Raw genomic sequence first — 14,700 nt, forward strand, 5'->3', positions numbered from 1 at the left:
ATAATAAGGAAGGAATCCCACATTTTATTTCATGGTTTCAGGTGTTTCAATTCATAGTCAGTTGGCTTCCCATGGGTATGCAGAATGCAGGGCATGTGACAGCCAGGTCTTGCCATGAGGTGCACAGGACACAGAGAACACGGAAGACAGGAAGAGGCCAAGGTAAGACTCAGCTCGCAAGAATACAGATCAAATAATGCCTCCCCAAAAGGGGCCATACTTTTTACAGCCTCCCTGTATTGTCATCGCATTACAAATTTCTCAAGGGATTAGTCCCTTCTGTAGGTCAGAGCCCCTATCATCCAGTTGCCACAGGAAATACACACCCAGACATACCCAAAGATATGCTTCACTAGCCTAGATATTTCTCTACACAGTTGATGCAAAATCAAAATTAGTCATTACCCTACTGGTCACAATGCACACTTCTTTTCACATCTACATAAAGGCTTCTTCCAGGTATGGCTCAAAGAGCTGGAATCTCCAGTAAGGCTGAAGCGCCCATTTCCAAAGTGCCTTTTGGGACTCATCAGACCCTGGAATAAAATGATCTGGAGATTGTGTCCATCTCCTTTATCAACTAAGGCTCCTGTGCAGCTTTCCACAAAGCCTGGGATTCCCATGGAATGGTGATCAAAGTACAAAAGACACCAAGTGAGAGCTTCCCAAAAGAGAGCATTCCAAATGTGCCAGGCCAAACTCCATGGCCTTTTATAATAAGCCAGATGAGACTTTTATTTCCTGTAATATAAAAATCTGACACTGACTAGTTCTAAAGGAACATCACACTTAGACCAGTTTAGGGTCTATGAATACAGAGAAGGGTAGCAGCCTACCCTAAAAGTACAGTAGTCCTCAAGACTAGGTTATCTAGGCTTATTATTATTATTATTATTATTATTATTATTATTATTATTATTATTATTATTTTTATTATTATTATTATTATTATATCTAGGCTTCTTAAGGAAGGCTTATGTTTCTTTATCATTCTGATGTCATCACATATAGAGAAGGGATGAGAACAGACATATACCGTAGCTCAGCAATTTTACTCATTAATTTCTGTTTCCTTTGCTTCTTAAATCTGTAATAGGAGTGGATTTTGTTGTCAATACCACAAAGATTATCCTGGGGCATGGCTCTCTTCTTGAGCACCTGTTGTAACTACTCCTGGGTGTTTTGGGATCCCCTGGATGCAGAAGAGGACCACAGATAGGAAAGACCTAGAGTGCTGTCTTCACACCACATGGGAGCTGATGACATCCGCATCCTTGACCTAACAGCCTTTCTCCCAGCTTGTCTCACTCTCATAGCCTCAGACATCACACAGCACCACATCATGTGTTAACGCACAAGTCAACCCAAACTTGAAAGAAGACATTAGAAGGCAACACTCAATGGAGAGAAGAGACACACACAGCTTGCCTCTGTCCTTGCTCCCCAGTCTTTGTGTCTCTAATAGTTTTAATTTCACATTCTTTTGACACGGAGACTATAATAGTCTTTTTTATCTTCTCTGTGGAATATATTGAAAAAAGTACCCAAATAGTTTGTAATCATCTCTCCCTAAGTAGTGAGTTAGTAACTGCTTTGTAGATGAGAGAGAAGCAAGCAATAAAAAGGAACACATTGAAGTGGCTTTGTCTACATAGTAAAATTCAAAAGTAGTGAGAATAGAAAATAATTGACTCCTACCTCCTTAAACCAAGGACAAGCAGTCTGAACCTCAGTAAAGCTACAAACACTCAGCAGCTGTGCCTCTGCTTAGTCTCCACACAAGTCGCCAGTGACTATGGCACCTGCCATGCTGCTAAGTGATGTCATTGTGATTAGCCCTTATTCCTTCACAGATATTATATCCTGTACCCAGGGACTTCAGACAGGAACTACCAATGACTTTCCCTTCTCTTCTACCATACGGAATTGTGGGACACTGACTTGCAGGTACTAAAGCCAGATGACAATTCTGAACAAAGGAATGGAGACAGACGTGACGGCTGTCACTCACGGACATGGTGTCTGTGTTGTTCCGCGTTTCTTCTCAGACGGTCAGATTCTGTAGAACAAAGGCCTCAGCGCTGGGCACTCGATATACATGAAGTCAATGCATGTCTTATGTTTGTAAGAGGCCTCAGCCTTCCACTATGTCTCTCATCACTACATACAGAAATTTTGCTGAAAGAATCTATATTTAGGCTTCTGTTGTTGGCCCAGATGCTTGGATTTGGGGAAGGCAAACAGGGACTTCATTGTTTCCCTAGACAGCTTCGACTCCAATCCCCGCCTCAGGGTTTGTTCTACACTCTCCGTGCACTGTCCATCCCTACTCCTGTGCCACCTCTATTGCGCAGCCTTCTTACCCTGAGCCTGGCAGCGCTGTCTTTGTTATCCCCACTCAGTGGCATCTCCTGCTCCCACAGTGCATGTTCCTCCATCAAGGATGCATCATGCAGTAAAACATGCGCCCTCTCTACACCCCAAGCTCTCTGCAGTGTCCAACGAAACGCAAAGCATAGTTCCAATCTCTCCCTCCTCCAGTTTCTCTGAGCAATATTTTTACGCACAAATAACATTTACAATATTTGTTTTTTATGCCAAGACACCAGGAATTATGGTATGTATTTTATGTCTTTCTTACACGATAGCTTTGTTTTAAAATATGTTGCAACTACTTTTTTTTCTTTTCTCAGTAGTATTAGGCTTATGGACAAACAGTAGAACGTGGGCTTTCATAATGAGTGAATGGAACTGGGTTTAAAATCCACCTCACCTGCTTATGAGCTGCCCTTGAGCATATAAGAGCAATTTCACATGTCCTTCATCCCTGAAAAGGAAATAATAATATTACTTCTCCTGAAACAACGCAGAAATAGCAATAATACATGTAAAGTGCCAGGCAAATGTAAATTGTTGGGAAATAATGACTTTCATTCCTTGACAAAGAAAATGTGCGTGCATTGACAACCAATCAGAGCATAGAGTTCTTGTTGAACCTATACACATATGTGTATATAATATATTATATATGCAACAGTGATAATTAAAAAAATAATAATAAATAATAAAAATTAAAAAATAATAAAGAATAATTAAAGGGGACACATGGAAGGAAGTGGATGGGGGAAGAACGGTGAAATGATATAAATACAGTACTCATATATGAAATCTTCAAAATAGAAACTCTTTCCATAAAAAAAAAAGTTAACAGCTTGCAGTGGATTCATGGGGAGATGAACAACCAGAAAAGGACAGTCTCACAGTAGGAGCCTGATAAACTAGGTCTCAAAACCATGCTGTGTGTTGCTCGCCATGCAGATTAGGAGGAACTTAATGAAGTACTTTTGATTTCCTGGTTTAAAGACAGACTAATACCAAAGAAACTGAAGGAAAGATACAGACAAATGAGTGTGTGAGAGGGAGAGAAGGGGGCAGTGAGGGAAAGGGGGCGGGGCAGCTGTATGCTAAAGTGCACAGGTCCTGTCATTCCCTTTAATGAGCATCTGTAGCCATTAGGTTTTACTGGATGATATATAGATTTAAAGGTCCACAGGAAGCTATTTAATACAAGCCAAGTCACTTTCCACTAGCGCACTGGTTTAAAGAAGTCCCCTAAGACGCACCAGAGGCAAGCTTTACAGATCGCATGTAAATGGCCATTTCATAAATCATCACTTACATGAACTCCAAGAGCTGCCTATTTTGAAGCAGCCTGATATGTATCTTTCTGAAAAGTTAGTTACTGTCCCTGTCGGTTATGAAGAAAGACACAGCCCCATTATGAGTCTGGACTACCAACCTACAGAACACTCCGTGGTAGCTGGATGGTCTGGGAAGTGGGACAAATCCATCGTGCTTTGAGGTCTTGGATTTGGCTCAGTCAGCAAAGGTGCTTGCTCTACAGGCTTAAGGGCCTGAATTGAGATCCCGAGCATCCACTAAAGTTTCAGTTGTGGCAGTGCATACCTGGAGCCACACCTGGGAATACAGAGGCAGTTGGATCCCTGGTCTCATTGCCTGACCAGCAAGATGAAACAGTGAACTCCAGATTCAATAAGAAACTCTGTCTCAAAATAATGTGTCGTAAGGAAAAGAAAAGAAAAAAAAAACTCTCAGCCTCTCTCATCTCCACATACGCATGCACAGGCAAACATATCATCACATAAACAAACAAACAAATAACAAAGTGCGCTCTGACACGTGTATCTTGTGCCACAAGGTCTGTGGCCTCAGCCTGGTCAGAATTTTGCCTGTGTGCGTTCTCACGGCTGGTGGCTGCCGTGCAGTCACTCCCAACTATCTATTTCTCAGCTTTTTATGCCTTCAGAGGTCAGATATCTGAAAGTACCATTTGTCTTACTCTTTTAGGACCCACAGTCACATGGCTTTTATAGTGTTCTATTTTTACAATAGTTCTATTCTGTCATTATTGCTGCTTATCTTCTATTGTGACAATTTATAAATTGAACATTATCACAATTATACATGCATAAGAAAAACATGACACAAGGCCTGTTACTATTCATGGTTTAGAGCATCAGTGGGGTTCTTAGAATAAACCTTTTGTGGAGTGGGAGGGATGACTGTGCAATGACCTTGAAGGAACTGTTTTCTAAAAACTGCGGATATCAATGATGCATATCTCATGGATCATTGTTTAAATGAAATATGATAATTGATGTAGAGCATTGTAAGGTGGCACACAATACTCAACAGACACATTTATTTATACTGCAAAAAAAAAAACCTAAATACATGCTGTTTTCCTGTAAAAAGACCTTTGACCTCTAAGAACACAGTAGATGGGCATCTCTTAGACTAAATGACTAATTTATCATACAAGGAAAGGGTGGCTGGAACTTTCAGATCAAATTCATACTGAAAAAGACAGCATCTCAGTTAGACTTCCTATTGCTTAGATAAAACAGCATAACCAAAAGCAACAAATTTTTGATGAGAAGGTTTGGTTTTTCTTTTCTTTTTCTTTTTTATCTTACAATTCTCAGGTCCCATCTGTCACTGAGGCAAGTGAGAGCAGGAACAGGAGCAAAGGCTCTAGGGAAACACTGCTCGCCAGCTTGCTCTTCATCCTTTGCTTATCCTGCTTTCCTATGGCATCGAAGGCCAATTTCTCAGAGCTCGTGAGCGGGGCCTTCCTATATCAATTGATCAGGGAAATGTCCTAGAGACTTGCCTACAGGCCATCTGGTGGAGGTACTTTCTCAGTTGATGGTAACTCTAACTTGTCTAAAACTGGAAGGAAAAAGAAAAGCTAGTCAGGACAGACCCTGATTAGAGTTAGAAACTCTGGGCTTCCTACTGTTTCTGGTACTCTCTGACATTTATCCTCAGAAGGCTACTGTCTAGCTCTGGGCTTTCTAGTTTCTATATGTATAAAATAGGTGTCACGATAAAAAAAAAAAAGCTCACCACATTTAACACACATAAATTGGAAGATCAAAGAAGACTGTGGATGGATAGATGGACATAAAACTGTAAGGCAATACAAACATACAAAAGCCATGGTTCGTTTCTTTAAATTAGTTTGCATCCAAAAAGGGAGGGAAATAAAGCTCACACAGAGAATGGACTATTTTTGTGCCATAGTGTGTGCATCTTCTTCAGAATGGGGTCTTGTTTTAGAAAGAACATCTTCACACCAAAGGGAAGACACTAATTAGCTCTCTGTAAAAGTGAAAAGGGAGCCTTCCAGTCACAGGAACTCTGGAATTTAAACCCACACAAGTAAATCTGTATCTTAACAACACTATAGTATTATTCTGTGTCTGCTGATTATGTTGATCAATTAAGACAAATGTACAAGTGCACATTGTTCAGAAAATGTTATGATCATTTAACATATGTTGAGGTAGGTGGGAGTTTTATTCTGGTATGGCTATATAATGTGACTTATTCTTATGTTACTGAAAGCACAAGATTTTTTTTTCTTAAATACGTGGAAAGGAGGCATATTAAAGGAATTGTGAAATATAATAACAAGTGCACATTGTAGCCTTTACTAATTTCTAATTGTCAATTAGCATTGGATAAAATGGAAAATAGATGTTAATATAGAAGCTACCCAACATGCTTCCTTTGTATATCCTAAGGGTATAAGTTACATAAATTCTCAACTTTAAGCAAATACCCTGATCCACAAAGGTACCATGTAACAACAATGGAGGGTGGAATTTTCTGGATGCTTGTGTTCAGTGGCTCATAAGCTTTCAATCGCTGACTTGTCCAAAACTCACGTTAATTATGATTTCTCTTTCCTAGATCAAGGGAGGTTAAGGTATTTATCTGCCAGAGTTTACCATAGGAAATAAATCTAAGAGTTTTCAGCAAAAATATTTTTAAAAGCTTCTGGCTAAATCATTCATGAGTTAACAAAGAAACTTTCATGGGTATTTACTTTTTCAGGTATGAATGGCAATTATATGTACCAAAAAATGTGTAATATACCAAATGCAGCAGCTTCAAGATTTTTATAATCTCAAATGCTTGCAGGAGAAAAATTTTAAGCTTCAAAATTAGTGAGCCAAATAATAACTCTAATAAATTAGTTTATCTAGTTAAAAATCAAGAATGAAAACAAATGTAGTGGATAAAAATATAACAAAAATTCATAACTATTTTAAATGTTGGCTTTTTCAGCAAAAAAACCCAAAATCCTTTTTTCATATATATAATATTATATATACATTTATATGTATATGATGTATATGATCAACCTGTTCGTCTGTCTGAGAGGACAAAGGCAATCTTAGGAATAAAAGAAAAGCTATTCAGATACAAAATACTTGTGTGATAAACACACTTCAGAGCTTTGTTCTTGCCCATTTTCAATACTGTTATTTTTCTCTGCACAACTGGCTTGTTTTACTTTCTTAAGTATTGAGGCTGGATACTCAACCCTTACTGAACACACAATTTACAATATGTCTACCCTTGTTCCCTTCACTCCTTCAATTATTCTCCTTGCTATAGGAAGGTTTTCTGTTTTCTATAATCCCATCTGTTTCTATTTTATTAAATTAATTAATGAATGAATTAATTATTCACTTTATATCCTGGTCATACCTCCATTCTTCATCACCTCCATCTATTTGCTTTTGAGGTGCATACTGTTTACCTTTGTCATAGTTTCTGTGACAAAATAGCTGGAAAAAAAAGCAATTTAAGAGAGGAATAGTTTATTCTAGCTTACAGTTCAAGAGGATACATTCCACTGTAGCATATGAAAGCACGACATTTGGAATAGGATTTCAGGTGGGCACATACATACACAGTCAGAAAGCAGAGCAAGAATAGGAGGTAGGTCTGGGCTAAAAAACATCAGCCCCTATACTTACTGACAACAAAGATCTACCTCATAGAGCTTCTACAATCTTCCCAAATATCTGGGGACCAAGTGTCAAAATACATAAGCCCATTGGAGGCATTGCACACCCAGACCACAGCAAGATGCAAATAGACACAGAAAGGAACAGACAAGAGATAGTGGTTGCCTAATGGGTGGGGCTCAAGATTTAGGAAGGAGGAATGGGGAACAACTGATTGCTAGTGGTTATGAAGTTCCTTGTTGGGGTGAGGAAACATTCCAAAGCTGGTGGAGAGGATGGTTCAAGTCTATAAAAACCAAAAACGAAATGAGTGAGTGAGTTGTACACTTTACAAGCATAAATCCCATGATAAGCTAACTCACTTCAATAAAACTTTTTAAAAATTAAATACAGCCACCATAATTTTACAGAAGTGCTTATGAATAGGATTGAAACCAAAGAAACCAGTACAGAAGTCAGAGTGGGCTAAGATACCCATACATGCTACGACCTGTAACAACCAAGTTTTTTGTTGGTGATGTTTTTTTTTTCCAAAGAGCTCTACAAAGGTAGAAACAGGATTGTTAACTTCACCACAGAAGACTTTCAGGATGAGCTAATATGAAGCACATTTGGAGTTCATCAAAAAAGATATTTGAACACATTCTTCAACCAGATTTCAGAATGAGGAGTTCTTTTCTCATAGCATGCCCCCCTTGTTTCTCCATCTTTCTCTCACTTCTCATTTGGGAAAGGGGTAATTTAAGAAGATGAACAATGTAAAAAGATATAGATTTTCAAGGTCTTGGCTTGATTTGCTTGACATATTTCCGGTGTTCACTACATTATTAAAATTTTTTAGGTGAGAGTAGCATGGAAGAATGGGGAAACAGTAGGATCCACAGGGTCCTGGAAACCTACAAGAAGAACTTTATGACAGGCAGATCTGGGTCCTGGGGTCCTCCTCAAACTAAGGCACCAGCCAAGGAGAATATAGGCAGTAAACTTCGAACCCCTACCAAGACCTAGCCAATGAACATGATATTCTCCACCATTGAGTGGAGAGTGAGATCTGACTCTCACATGAAATCTGGTGCCCCTTTTCTGACCACATTCCCTGGATGGGGAGGCCTGACGGCACTCAGAGGAAGGATAGCAAGTTACCAAGAAGAGACTCAATACTCTAAGAGCATATATAGAGGGAGGAGGTCTCCCTCAATCACAGACATAGGGGAGGGGAGAAGGGAGGAAGTGGGAGGGAGGGAAGAACAGGAGGAAACAAGGGAAGGGCTAACAATTGAGATGTAATATGAATAAATTAATAAAAAAATAACTAAGTGTGTAAGTAAGTATACAGTGGCCATTAGCCAAAGAAAAGAGAATGAAGAAGGAGAAAAATGTGTGTGAGTGTCCTGGAAACGCAGCAGAAACCCTACTTTCAACAGTCAACAGTGTCAGCAGTCAAGAGCTGCAGATGCTCCCGCCCCACCACTCCTGAGTAGTCAGATGTGATTTCAGTTTCCAAGGAAGTTTTTGCCTTGCAGTTCTTCCATCTTAGACCCCAACCTTTCGGGTGTCACATGTGCTTCAAGACAGCCCGGTTTCTGACAACTTAAATAACTTATATCTCAAAAGCAAAGCAAGGCTTGAAAACTTTAAGGCATCTTAAATCATCCTTAAGGTCACATAAGCATAATAAAATAATTTAAGGAATAATTATGGGGCACCATGGGCTGAATGAAATCCAGCCGAAGAATAGTGATGCCTATATCTTTTCTTGATTCTCCATCACTGACATAGCATTTTAGCACGTTAAATCAGGGAGAGTTTAAGCGAAGCCCTCAATCAAAGTGTCTTCCTTGGCCCAGGGCCAGAGCAGAACCAAATATGAAACAAAGAATAAAATTGCATTTTTTTTTGCAAGATGCAATTCTTTTCACTTAGAGAAAATGTTCCTATTTTATCAAGCTCATCAGCATCTATGAATGTGTTACAGAGTGAGAAGGAGCCTGTTACTGAGTAAATAATCCCACTCAATTTGCTACAGATGAGTCTACCTACCATGCTATCTTCTCATAGGGAGGCAAATGGCAGCCTGGCAGGAGCTCCCGCAGCAGCAGCTGTACACCAGGGTGACTACTTCTGTGGAGAAGTAAGCCTGCTAGCCGGGTCAGTAAGCAATTTCGAGGCTCCTTTTATCGCAGTTTGCTGTACAAGATAAGTTTAAGCTGTCTTTCAAATTAGCAAATAACACATAACATTTAGGTAAGGACATTGTGAGGAAGGCAAAAGGGGGTCCTTTCTAATGCCCAGACATGCATGCTGGGCAGGAGATACAACCAACATTAAAGCACTCACTCACTCTCTCTCTCTCTCTCTCTCTCTCTCTCTCTCTCTCTCTCTCTCTCTCTCTCTCTCTCTCTCTCTCTCCCTCTCTCTCTCAGCAATAAGAAGAGTAACTTCCTGTTTACCTGAAGGAAAATACAATCGCAATCTGATACAAAAACCTGGTACTAGTGGCTATGAAATGGGGGTACTGACAATAATGAGTAAATGAGAAAATTTAAGTCAAGAACAACTGTCTGAATATCTTGCTCAAGGCTTTTATTAATTTATGAGGCTTGCCATGATATAATATGAAAACCTAAGTGACTGCATGAACTTCTAATGTCCAGAAGAGCAACTTTCTACTACTTCAAGCCACCTGGATTACCTAGCTTTCGACTCAAATACACTAAAACATGGTTTATTCTGCACCCAGATATGAGTGACATTGGCCTGGAAACACAGACTTGGGTTAATCTTATTCCAACACTGTAATAGTTTAATGAAGTTTTATAGTAACAGGAAAAGGTCATAAATCAAAGCAGTTTTCAAATATATAATTCAGGATATCAGAGAGCTTGGTCACAGCAAAGAGGGGAGTTCTCTGCTATAAGTCTTAGGTGTTATCTGATACCATTTTTTCCTTTGAGTTGATGAAAGCTAGGGACAAGTTTGTAGACTCTAAAAGGTCACATGGATGTCACATAATACACCAAGGTAAGCAATAAAGAGCTTTTTAGGACCCTGACTAGCTCAAGATAATTTGGCTCTGGACCTGTAGCTTTCCAACTTTTCACAGTCTCTGAAGATTTATCCAGTCAATCAGCCTTGGAGAAGGTTTCACACAGGCGCGGCTTCCCTCCCACACCTGGGAACTTCACTTCACACTCATCTTCTGCCTCCTGCCTCTCTTCGCAGTGGACGTCCATCCTGCCCCTCCTCTTTGCATTCCCCCTATCTTGTATATCTGTATCCTTATCCCTTCTTATGGATGCCCATGTTACATTGGATTAAGGTCTACCCAAATGGGATTTTACGTCATCTTAACTTGTTTACAAACACAAAGACCTGTTTTCAAATAAAGTCTCATTGACCTTATGAGTGTTAGAAGTTAAAAATAGCTTTAATACAGACACACTTCAGCCCACAATACTTACAGATGGAAGAGTTTATGGGAAGAAAAAAAAAGTATTATTATAAAAAAGTAAAATTCTGCCTTTGCCCTCGCATAGGAAAATAAACAATTAGATACTTATTCTGGGGGTTAGAAACATCAGGCTAACAGATAAGAGACCTGATTGCAAAAGCTTGGTGCTTTTACTAGCTGAACTCATATTTTGAGAGGTTATGACTTTCACATCACATATAATGTGGCCACTTCTGGATGATATATAGATGTAGGGATGCAGAAAGCAGTTCCCTTAGTTAACTAGTAAGAATGCCCCCTTTGTCCTTTGAAACCTCAAGGAAAAGATTCTGTTTCTGGAAGCTAAAAGAGTGAAGGATGCGTACCAATAGGGCTGAAATGCTGGAGTTTCACTTTCTCCTTTGAAGTCAGGATACAGCATAACACTCCAACCTCCACCTGTCAGTTGCATCAACTCAGGCATTCTTAGGATGACACAACAGGAGTCTTGTGCAGAAACCTTCCTGATGGGGAAGGCAGAAAAGGTCCTCTTGCACAGACCCATTACAGAGGCATCAGAGCCACAGTGGGTCCAGGTGCCATGCTTGTGTACAGCACCTGAGAATCAGCAGCACCAGCCAGGATGCCATGGCCACACTCAGCACTCAGAGGCAGAGTCCAGCAGCTCACTTAGTTCCATAACCCAAGAAAAGCATTTTTTTTTACTGCTAAAAAACTTCCACGTTCAATTTTCCAGCCATGCAGGAAAAAAGTGAAATCTTTGCTGCTTGTGAATACCTTCCTTGCCTTTGCTACACTTGAGGAGCTGAGGAGATGGGTCAGTGAGGTAGAGCTCTTGCTAGGCAAGCAAAAGGACATGAGTTCAAATCCCCAGCATCTAAGCTTTTAAGCTTAGAATGTATATGAGACCTCTAACCCCAAAATGAAGCAGAGACAGGCACATTCCAGGAGTCAGTGACCTGTCAGCCTTGCCAATATGGTGCAGTGATCTTCATGCTCAGTAGGAGATCTTGACTGAAAAAATAAAGACAGAGAGCAATCAAGGAAGCCACAGGACCTCAGCCTCTTACCTCCTCGTATATGTACATGGGCACCTCTACAGACACACACACAATACACATACAGAAAATACTGAACAGACTTATTTGCTATTTTGAAACAGGGCACCCTGACTTACAAAATAATTAAATAAGTAAATGTATCAATAGTTATAGCACTTCCTCGTAATCCCCCAAATTCTTATACCATGAATATGTCTGATAACAACTGCTTCAGGAGTTGGGAATAAAGTCTCATGGTTACTACTATAATTTCTGTGAAAAAAAATGATGTCACTTATTCCTGGTAGCATTGAGTAAGTGCTTCCATTTTAACGGTTCTATGCCTCTGTCCCTGATGTATAAATGAGAATAACAGTGGCACTGATCTCACGGGATGCCTGAGAGATCTATGCTATGACATACTGAGCCCTCGGTACAGGCCAGTTCTTGACATCTCTGAGCTGTTTCAAGGGAGAAAGCATGTCCTTGGGGTATATCTGCTCCTTTTGGGTGGGTAGCAATAAACAGCCCAAAAAAGAACTTCAAGGTCCTGAACCTGGAACACAACTCTTTTGTAAACACGGATGATACAAGGGACAAAGCCCCCAACAGTCTAAAATGGAAAGAGAAACTGCAGATACGATCTGTCTAAATGCTTGTCTCTGAATCTTAAACAAGGAGAGAGAGAGAGAGAGAGAGAGAGAGAGAGAGAGAGAGAGAGAGAGAGAGAGAGAGAGAGAGAGATCAACCTTCCCATTTCTATCCCTGCAGACCTCTCAGGTCTATTTGTCTCTAAGGCACTTGAGCCACATCAGTAAATGAAATGGAAAGAGTATTGCTCTCATGGAACTTCTATTACAGACCAAACTATACAGGTGACTTATTAAGAATGAGAGGTCAGCCAATTATATGGTGTGCTCTGATGCACTAAGCTTTGGGAAATAAAAGCAAGAGGAGGCGACTCTGGCAACGCATGGGAGAGGCTACAGCAGGTTCCAATACACAAAGCTTTTAGAAAAGTGATATTCAAACAAAGCCAGAGGAGATGACAGAGTTGGTGGAATAGATATCTGTAGAAACAGACTTGCAAGCAGAGGAATGGCCATCGCAAAGGCCCTGAGAAAGGATCATGGAGGAAACGAAAGGAGGTTGGATTGGTACAGGAAATAGAAAATTAACTAAAGTCACAGGATAGCTGGGAATTATTTTGTGCAGAGCTTCTCTAGCTTGCCTATGCTCCATGGCCTTGCTAGTACCAGGATTTCCTTTCTACTTGTGGCTCTAAAATCTAATAGTATGTCTCATCAACCAGATTTCACATCTTCAGATGCCAAAACTTCCTGGTACCCAGACTGGACAGTAATTCAACTTATTTTTAGGCTCCAACCTCTTCTAATATAACCCACTAACTAGACTAGGCCAGCCTATAATATAAAGTACAAAGAGCAATTTTTAAAAAGGAAGAGATCAAGCACTCACTATAGTAGAAGCTGTCTACGAACATAAGTTTCTAGATACACAGTTATCAAAACAACCTGGCCAAAGGTCCGATTTCTAGGTATACTCCAATCCACTTATTTGAAGTCTCCCAGAAAGAAGGGCACACTTACTCTTCTTTGGACAAGTTTTCTGAATTACCCCAATAACAAACTAAGTTTGGAAGTACTGATTTGGACTAAAACCTTCATTCCAAATGAGGAACCAAAAAATCTCTAAGGAATTAAATCATTTTCTAAATGAAATCTCTCTTTTCCCCAAACGAGAAGGGATTTTTTTTCTTCCTTTTTCTTTATTCTTTTAACTCTTCTCATTTCTCCTCCGATGTATAGGAGTTAGGTGCTTTTGATCAATCTCAGAGAGGACTGGTGACACTTCCTAATCATGTCTCCTAGGAGAAGTGACTTTGGAAACCTCAAACCATCCCAGGAACTGCTCTATCCTTTCCTCATGAAAAGCTCACCTTGAAACGGTGGCAGCCACTCAACTCTGGGAAGATGATTATTTCTTCTTAATTAGGACCATCTAGAGAGGCTTGGATCCACACAGGCTCTCTTTGCCGAGTTTAAATAAAAAGGCGTCCCTTTGTCCTTGTTATTTTCGAGATGATACATGTGCCTTAACGGCTCTTGCACACCATGGGGCTCTCATTGACATCAATGGGCATTATGCATGTGAAGGGGCAGCAGGAGTGGGCTCATTATCGCCAGCCCAAGCAGAGAGAAATGCAATAATAATCGTTCTCTGCTTTTCCCCAAGCTTTTAACTGGTGTTGGAAACGTAAGTAACCTTCATGTTTTGGGTTACAGTAAGTATCACCTTGTTCAATTGGCAGACGAGGTTCAGTTCCTGCTGGACCAACCACCAGGCATGGGGGAAAAGAACACTGAATGACTATTCTGATCTATAAAGCTAGGCTGGCTCATTTGTCTCTTAGAAGAGCAATCGCTCTCCGGTAATGCTTCCCACTAGAGCCAAACTCTTGAGTAACTGAAGACCTAGGAACCCATAGAATTCCAAGTTCCTATGTCAGAAGTGGCCATAGAGAATGTAAGGCTTACTCCAAAGCACGTTAGTAAGCCAAGTCATCTTGTTTGCCAGAGGCTTTGCTCTTATCTCGACTGGAACTCTGCTGTACAGTTGACATGGCTTTACAGCTAGATCTCAGGAGCCCCAGAGCCATAGTCGCCTGCTTCAGGAAGAGAACTCCAACATAGATCTCTGAAAGAGCAGAAAGGGCCTTAATCCTGAAAGGCAGCCCAGTCATCAACTTGAGTTCTTCTGCTTTTCCTGTGTCCTTTATGGTATCCCAAGGGAGTTACTGGAAAGAAGTATAAACTGCATGCATACCGTCCTACAGCAGGTA

This window comes from Acomys minous (assembly GCF_964271855.1).
Source record: "Acomys minous genome assembly, chromosome: 10".
NCBI lineage: Eukaryota > Metazoa > Chordata > Mammalia > Rodentia > Muridae > Acomys > Acomys minous.